The sequence below is a fragment of the Alligator mississippiensis genome, chromosome 2 (genome assembly GCF_030867095.1).
Source record: "Alligator mississippiensis isolate rAllMis1 chromosome 2, rAllMis1, whole genome shotgun sequence".
In the NCBI taxonomy this organism is placed as follows: Eukaryota; Metazoa; Chordata; order Crocodylia; family Alligatoridae; genus Alligator; species Alligator mississippiensis.
Genome location: NC_081825.1, coordinates 183,276,148 through 183,285,434, shown reverse-complemented (window position 1 = coordinate 183,285,434; position 9,287 = coordinate 183,276,148). Strand labels below are relative to the sequence as shown.

Sequence of the window (9,287 nt, the reverse complement as noted above, 5' to 3'; positions counted from 1 at the left end):
ACCCCCCCACCCCGAAGACTATGGCCCCTAGCTTAGCAGAAATTTGCAGATGTGTGATGGGTTTTATGTCATAAAGCAGGGGTTAGAACTCATCTGGCCCTACAGGTTGGATGAGTGGCACACAGCCGGTCCTCCCTTCTGGATCCAGCACGTGTCCTGGAGTGGCCAAAGTATGTGCTATGTGTGGTACATCCTACTCTGACCACTCTGGGGCTCAGTACATGTGGGGGCCACTCTGCTTCTCTGGGGTGTGAGCTGCAGTGGACACCATGTGTGGCACATGGGGCCATGTGGCACACCCCACATGCTGCCTGTCAATCACCTCTGAGACCCACGGGCAGCACCAGGGGCCGGATGATGGGTGTCCATGGGCTAGAACCAGCCTGTAAGCTGTATCTTTGACACCCCTGATGTAAAGGAATCTTTAAGGTCTCAGTAAAAGCTATTCTCTAGGCTGCTGTGGTAGAAACCACAGGTATATATTTCCACGCCATCTTGACTCCATCCATCCATTAATTGGAGTCATGGAGTCATAGAGAAGTAGGGCTGGAAGGGACCTCCAGAGGTCATCTAGCCCAACCCTCTGCCTGAGGCAGCAGTACTCTTCCAACAACCAAAGACCAGCACAGCAGTCATGGAGAAAGCAGGAATTAATTCTTAACACTTCATTAGGTTTCCATATCATCTGCATGCCACACTACCTACCTGGGATGCTCTTCCCGGATATGCCAGGGGATCCATCTCTCCTGTCGACTCTTAGCTCTAACAACAAGGCAGCTGAGGTCCCCACATTAAGTATCTGATAAAAGAACATACTGCTCAGAATAGTTTGTGTGTGGTCTGTTCTCCATTGCTTAGGGTGCAGCATATCAGAGAACTACCATCCCAAGTTATTACTCTCCATCTGTCTCTCAAATATACAGCTCCATCTCCTTTTCCTTTATGGAACACTAAAGAACCATTTCTACATCCCAAAAGCTAGTTTCTATTTACTGTGGCATGTCAGTTTCTATTTATTACAGTTTGCAGAATTCAGTCAGAGTTTTCCATCATGAAAATGTCAGAACCATCTTGAAGGAATGGTTGGAATGATTCAAACTTTTTGCTAAGGCACTAAAGCACATTTAGTGGATTTGGGAGTCTTCCTCACACCGCTTTAAAAATCTCAGTCTTGAACTTATTCAGGTGACTAAATTTGGCTTTGTAACCTTCAGACCTTACCAACATTCAGGCCTAGCCAATCCAGAGCCAAGCAGTTAGTATAGCTCTTCCAATGCTCATCCACCAGATTATGCAGGTGTGGCAAAGATATGGCCTGAAAAGCCCTATCATATGGCTTGCCATGCTGCCCATGAATCTGAGACTGGATCCGCATGCTGCATGCAGTACAAGCCAGACCAGCGCCTGCACTGCACATATCATGTGGGGCTGGTTCCAGGGAACTCACTGTATGCAGCATCTGCACCAGACTGGCCCCATGTGCTGGATCTGGTGCTTGGGGCCAATCTGTGGACCCAATCTGGTGTGAGGACCAGTCCCATATCACTCATTCAGCCAGTGGACCAGCCCTGCACTACTCATCTGGCTTACAGGGTCTGATGAGTTTAATACCCATAGACTAAGTAGGCTGTAACTGATGAAAGCTGTGACTGAGTTAGTCTGTTGGGTGCTATCCTCCTCTGCCTTCTGCTTAACTTCATAGGGCTAACTACTTTTCTCTATTCAAGGATGAGAGGGTAGATGAGAACAGCTTCAGAAATGCTATTCCATTGGAAGTCACCCCCCAGCCACACATAAGAGAGAGCAAAGCACATGACAGAAAGCAAAGGAGAAGAATACTTTATTCTCTAGCCTTCACAAAATATACTCTGAGACAGAAGATACTATATATATTTACCAAGTGGGATCAATACTAAGACAAGAGTCTCAGATAAGATTTCTTTTATTTCCTTCTATGCTACAAATTCCACTGTGAGAAATTATTTTGAAACTATGTAGCACAAATAAGCACTAAGACAATTACTGGCTAAAACCCCCCAAAAAACTGAAATGCAATCTCAAAGCTGAAAGCAAAAGCCAAACCCGCGGCAAAAGTAAAAGTCTACAGGCACCTTTACATGTGATCCAAGGGGGTTAATTAGAGCAGCTCTTGGGAGCTGCTCCAATTCAAGTGTCCGCAGCATCTAGTATATTAAGTGTCCCATGCTTCAAAATAGTGGCAGGGGTGCTTTAAGTAAAGTTCCTTCTACAAGCTTTAGTTAAAGCGCCCCTGCCACCATTCTGAAGCACGGGGACATGGAATACACATGATACAGAGGTTGCTGGTGCATACTAATTAGCACGCTCCAGCAGACTTGCATCAGATAACGTGCTAAAAAACAAGCATCAGAGCATGTGTAGGGCACATGTATAGGTGCCCTTTTCAGCAAGAAATAATTCTGTTACTCATGAAAGTCATCCGATTGGATTTAAGCTAGGAAAGATGCACATTCATTGACATGCAGTAGCAGCATCAACTCCACCCAGTCAGAATTTATGGAAGAAGGATGCTTTTGTAGTTAAGAGATGGAATGCAGGAACCTTGGGTTCAGTTTCCAGGTCCACCTTCTGGATGACCTTCCAGGAACCATTTAAGCTATCGTCTTCACCGCTTGGGTGCCAACAACCATGTTGCAAAGCTGCGCCTGAGTTACTGTGTCCAAGCAAGTGATGTCTTCTCCTATGTGTTGGTATACCTTTTGGGAGCATGTGCCATGATTCTTTGTGTTTCAGTAAGCTGAACCACACTGATTTTTTCCCATTGAATGATGAAAGGATTGTCTATCCTCCTGAATGCACAGGGAGAACTGTGGGAAGGCACTGGAGGACTATTAACACTCGATTTGTATCCTCATTGCAAAGTGAGCAAGCTACCAGCTCCACTGAAATCTTCCCTTAAGCTTCAGTCCAGAGCCCTGGGCAAGCCAAACAGCCTGGGCTGAAAATGTCACAGAATTCAGAGGGGCAAAATTTCTTAGGGCGATATCTTTTATTGGACCAACGATGTAGCTGGGATAAAGTTAGACAAGCTTGTCTCTGATCACAGGAAGCGAGGCACAGCAGAGTGAAACAAAGCAGAGGAGAGGGGCTGGGAGAAATTCTCAAGGGTAGCAGACACACAATTAGCAGAAGAAAAGAAGCTAATTACTGGGAAATCAAGCCCTGTCAAAAGGGATGACGGCCATTATCTTCCCTGTGTGGAAAGAATTCAGGACTTGGACAAAATATAATGTGCCATAAACCTGATATCAATTTAGTTCTTGTTTCTTAGGCTAGGGACAGACATTACACATAAATTGGTTTAAGTGATCAGACACTGGTTTAAACATGTAACAGAACAGAAGTTCAGTATGCATAAATCAGTTTCAAAATGGCTGAAACTGGTTTAAGGTAAACTTGGTTGAATGTAGTATCACAGGGGTTTTCAACCTTTTTAAATAAGTGCACCCCTTTTGACTCAGAGTTTCAACTCCTGTAAACCTTTACCTTTTTTTCTTGTTTTTAAGGGGGGGGGGGAGGTGGTGTTGCAGATTGAGGCCCCTGTGGTGAGGGAGGGAGTGGGGCTGGGGCTGGGGCAGGCGCTGCACAGCCGGGGTGAGGTGTGGGTCGGAGCTGGGAGTGGCTTGTCCAGAAGGCGCAGGGGGAGGGGGGTGGCTCCTGATGCTGTGCACAACCCAGAAGAGCATGGGGGGTATATGCCCCTGGATCTGCACGCACGGTGGGGAGGGCTGCCCCAGCAGTGGAGGAGGGAATGGAAGTGGGGCTGGGGCAAAGGCAGGGGAAAGGGCTGTGGGACTGAGCCACGCGTGGGGGGGGGGTAGGGTGCAGCTCCTGCCACTATGCACACCCCCGGGAAACATTGGTGACATATGCCCCTGGATTTGTGCACAAGGCAGGGTGGGCTGCGGCTATGGGCAGGGGTGGCACTGGGAGGGGCAGTTCGGGGTGGGGGGGCTACAGTGAATTCTGGAGTGGCTGCAGCCCTCCTATAGCCCCACTCCCATAGGCCCCCGCAGTGAGAGACAGAGTGGGGCTGGGGCTGGGGCAGGTGTCGCACAGCTGGGAGAAGTGTGGATGCAGCTGTGAGCAGCTCCTGCCACTGCATGCACCCTGGGAGGGCATGGGGTGGGGCGTGCTTCTGGATCTGTGCGCTGGGCAGGCTGGGGCCAGGGCTGTGCCGGGCTCTTCCTGGCAGAGGGCTGGGCCAGGCTGTGCTCGGGTAGGTGGCAGCAGTGCTGGGAGGGGGCTACGGAAGGGGCTGCAGCCACTCCAGAATGCACCGTAGCACCCCCACCCCTCTGTAGCTTGGCACAACACCCCCGCTGGGAACAGCCTGGTGCTGCCCCACCCCCAGCCTGCAGTGGCCTGCAGCCTGCCCTTGCCCCGCACGCAGATCCCAGGGCACATGACCCCCTGCCCATGCCCTCCCAGGGTGCGTGCAGTGGTGGCAGCCCCCCCACCCCCTGGATGAACCGTTCACGGCTCTGTCCCACACACCCTTCGACTGTACAGTGCCTGCCCCAGCCCCGCTCTCTCCCTCATCATGGGGGTCTATGGGAGTGGGGCTATGGGGCGGGGGGCTGCAGCCACTGAAAAATTCACCATAGCACCCCCAACCGCCCCTCCCAGTGCCACCACCACTGCCCACCCCGAGCTCAGCCTGGCCCAGTCCCCACTGGGAAGAGCTTGGTGCCGTCCTGGCCCCAGCCCGCAGCCGCAGCCTGTCCCCCATGCAGATCTGAGGGCCACAATCCCCCATGCCCTCCCGGGGGTGCGCATAGTGGTGGGAGCCGCCCCCCCACAAATGATTCAGTCTCACACCCCACCCTGGCTGGGCAGCCCCTGCTTCTGCCCACAGCCCCATTCCCTCCCCCACCGCTGGGGCTTTAATCTGGCTCCACACCCCTTCCCCCACAACAGACTTACTAGCTCTCTACATGCCCAGGCTGTGCTCCTCACCACCTACGTGCTGCACTGCGGCTGCATGCACACACATCTGTTCTGCATACCCCCTACAACCCTACAACCCTTTTAAGTACCCCAAGGGGTATATGTACCCTCAGTTGACAACCACTGTAGCATCAGACTTAACTGATTTTCATAGATTTCATAGACATTAGGGCTGGAAGGGACCTTGGAAGATCATCGAGTCCAGCCCCCCGCCCAAAGGGCAGGAAGTCAGCTGGGGTCATAGGATCCCAGCAAGATAAGCATCCAGTTTCATCTTGAAGGTGTTCAATGAAGGCGCTTGAACAACCTCCGGTGGCAGGCTGTTCCAGACCTTGGGGGCTCGGACACTAAAGAAATTCTTCCTTATGTCCAGCCTGAAACGATCTTGTAGTAGTTTGTGACCATTTGACCTCGTCATCCCTTGGGGCGCTCTGGTGAACAAACGTTCCCCCAGATACTGGTGGTCACCCCTGATAAACTTGTAGGTGGCCATCAGATCACCCCTGAGCCTGTGCTTTTCCAGGCTAAAGAGCCCCAGGGCTCTCAGCCTGTCATCATAGGGTCTGCTTCCCTGACCTCTGATCATGCGCATGGCTCTTCTCTGGACTCTCTCAAGCTTCTCCACGTCCTTTTTGAATTGTGGAGCCCAAAACTGGACGCAGTACTCCAGCTGCGGCCTCACTAAGGCTGAGTACAGGGGGAGAATGACGTCCCAGGATTTGCTTGAGAAGCATCTATGGATGCAAGCCAGCGTTTTGGTCGCTTTACTAGCCGCAGCATCGCATTGCAGGCTCATGTTCATCTTGTGGTCAATGATGACCCCCAAATCTCTTTCTTCCATGGTGCTAGCCAACGTAGCACTGCTGAGCCTATAAGGATGCTGCGGGTTTTTTTTCCCAAGGTGGAGAACCTTGCATTTATCGGCATTGAACACCATCAGATTCTCGTCCGCCCACTTGCTGAGCCTGTTCAGGTCAGCCTGGATCACCCGCCTGTCTTCTGGTGTGGTTGCTTTGCCCCAAAGTTTGGTGTCATCTGCGAACTTGGCCAGTCCGCTTCTGACTCCAGTGTCCACATCATTAATGAAGATGTTGAACAGTATGGGTCCAAGGACAGAGCCCTGGGGGACCCCACTGGTCACAGGACACCACGATGAGTGACTTCCATCAATTACTACCCTCTGGGTCCGACCCCGGAGCCAATTTTCCAGCCAGTGGATCGTGGAGGACCCGAGGCGACAATTGGCCAGTTTCTCCAAGAGACGATCATGGGACACCAGATCGAAGGCTTTTTTGAAGTCAAGATATATGACATCAATCTCATCTCCCTTGTCCAGGTGATAGGTCACCTGGTCGTAGAAGGAAATGAGATTGGTCAAGCAAGACCTACCCGCAACAAACCCGTGCTGGCTATCCCTTAAGATGTTGGCATCGGCCAGTCCATTTAGGATGGCCTCCTTAATAAACTTTTCTAAGATCTTCCCTAGGATAGAAGTCAAGCTGATGGGCCTATAGTTAGCCGGATCCACTTTCCTCCCTTTCTTGAAGATAGGCACCACATTGGCCTTCTTCCAGTCTTCGGGCACTACACCAGAGCGCCAAGAGTTTTCAAAGATCTGTGCTAGAGGCTGGGCTATGATGCTTGCCAGCTGCTTGAGTACCCTGGGGTGAAGATTGTCAGGGCCGGCTGACTTGAAGGTATCCAGCTTCTCAAGTTGTTTCTTCACGAAGTCAGCATTAATGGAGGGCAGGGGATCACCCTCACCCGGACTTCCTGGCCCAGTAGTGGGCATGGGCATCCCATGGGGCTGATGAAAGACCGACACAAAGTACCTATTTAATAGGTTGGCTTTTTCCTGGGCGTCAGTTGTCAGTTGCCCCATCTGGTTCAGCAGGGGTCCAACGTTGCCCCTGCTTTTCCTCCGGCTCCCCACATATCTGAAAAAGGACTTTTTATTGTCCTTGATGCTCAAAGCTAGCTGGAGTTCCGTTGCAGCCTTGGCTTTCCTGGTCAGCTCCCTACAGGACCGGACCAGTGCAGAATAATCCTCCTTGGAGGTGACTCCCATCCTCCATCCTTTGTAGGCCTTTCTTTTTAGCCTCAGGAGGTCTGCTAGGTCCCTGGAGAGCCAGGGGGGCTGCTGTGCCCTCTTGCTGCCTTTCCGCCGAGATGGAATAGACTTAGTTTGTGCATTGAGGATCGCTCCCTTGAGGAGCAACCACTCTTCTTGAACTCCCCTCTCCCTGTGGTCACAGTCCCTTAGGGACTCGCTGACAAGCCTCCTGAGCTTGTCAAAGTTGGCTTTCCTGAAGTCAAGGACTTCTGTGTTGCTGACTGACTTGCCAGCTTTTCAGCGGATGGTGAAGGTGATCAGCTCGTGGTCGCTGTCACCCAGTTTCCCATCGATCACTAGGTCGCCGACTAGGTCATCCCCAGTAGCCAGTGCCAGGTCGAGCAGCGCTTTGCCTCTCATTGGCCCATAGACTTCTTGAGTCAGGTAGAGGTCATCCACGCACGAGAGGAAGCTCTGCGATTTGGCTCAAACCAGTTTATGCAATGTTTGTCCCAGACCCCTTCCTGGTTTAAATTAAACCAGAGTCCCCAGATACAGAAACTTTGCAGCCCTGGATTGTGCCCTCTGCTCCAGAGAACGGCACTGGCCCCACCCCTGTGCTCTCTAGCTGACTGTAGACACAGCAGGGTCTGCCTTGCTTCCCCCCACCCCACCTCACTGTTCACTGCTCAAGCAGGGATCCCCCTTTCCCTCCCTCACTTCTCTCACAGCACAGACCCCAGCCCCATGGACCCTAGGCATGTGGTATGCTGGCTAATGCTGAGAAGTGTCTGTGTCTCTTTGATTTTACCGGGACAGGTAGACAGACCAGTGTCCACTTAGGGCTTTTTGGAGCCAATCAACAGGTCAGTAGGTAATGTCCCTTTGTTCCTTCCTTGGAAAAAGCTGTTTAAGAAGAGCTTGAACTAAGGAAAGAGGCTTTTGTTTTGTTGATGGGCATATGTAAGACCTATGAATTCTCATGGGATTTCTTAATGGGGGGTATTCAAGTGAATGGTTTGTACACATGGAATGAAAAGGGGTTAAGGGCAACCACAAAATAAGACAGCTCACTCAGATGTGCTAAGAACTTATTGGAACTTCAAGCCAAAACAAGAACTTTTTTGTTACATTTTTTGTTAAAACTTGCAACCAAAATGTTTTATTTTTCTTAAACAAAATACTGAAAAAATATTTTCAGCATTTTAAGAAAAATAAAATAACACACACATACACATTTTATTTACTATATGCATCTATATAGCATAGTTGGACCCTGAATTCAGCAGGGGCCATCATACAAATAATAATGATTTAATGACAGGTGGTCATCCTGAGATTGTAATTTTTGTGCTTCTTTGAAATTGCTACCTCCAAAAGCAAGAAGCACTATCAAGCATTCAAGGACAAGCTTTCCGCTTCTCTCTCTGTCAGTTATCTCAGCATCTTCAGACATAAACCTATCTAGTTTCATTTCAAGTGCTGTATCCTCTTTCATTATTGTGAGTGAATCATACTCTTGGAACAAAAGTCCCCTATTCTCTTCAGCCCCATGTCATGGCATTCAATCCTCATTAATTTAACAAGCTTTAAAAATTTTAACCTGAGTTATTTTTGTGCATTGTGTTTGTGTTTACAAGCCACTTGCTTGTGAATGAATTAAGTCCCATGTGTAAATTCCCCACAAATTCCAGTAGGGGTAGCCAAACACCAATCTAGCTCAGATTGCCCTCCCTCTGCTCCCACCAGCATAGTAAAGCAAAATCCCTGCCATTTGGTCAGGGCAGGCGGAGGCTGGGGCTGCTACAGGGCAGAAGGGGCAGGGGTTGCCTCTGAGGGCAGCGGGGAACTCCATGGCCAGCCAGGAAGCACAGGGACCAGGAGACACTGCCTGGCGGGAAGGAAGGGGAAGTGGGGCTGTGGCCAGGCTGCCTGGCACAGCACAGCAGCTCCATCCCAGGGTGCGGTAGAGGGGGTGCCACAAACCTCCCCTCCTCTTCCCCCCAAGCCTGCACTGGGGCCAGACACACTGCTGCTGCCTGCATGAGACGGAGCCACCGCACTCCAGCCCAGTCAGGATGGGAACAGCTGGGCTCCTCTGGCAGGGCTGGGAAAGCAGAGGGCTGCAGGTCAGGAGTGAAGGGCACTGGCAGGGCTGGCAGGGGGACAGGAGGCTGTGGGTCAGGAGCGAGGGGCACTGGCAGGGCGGGGGGGGCAGTCTATGGCTTGGCATTGAGGGTCAACA

At 51.0% G+C, this 9,287-nt stretch overlaps 1 long non-coding RNA gene across 2 annotated transcripts in view; it reads right to left on the bottom strand.

Moving 5' to 3' along the window:
• LOC109282610 (uncharacterized) overlaps positions 1–9,287 on the bottom strand; it is a 91,544-nt gene that overhangs the window by 66,047 nt on the left and 16,210 nt on the right. For both annotated transcript variants that reach the window (XR_002089637.2, XR_002089638.2), the window contains exon 2: positions 706–799. This is a non-coding gene — a long non-coding RNA (uncharacterized LOC109282610). The remainder of the gene's footprint in view (positions 1–705; positions 800–9,287) is intronic.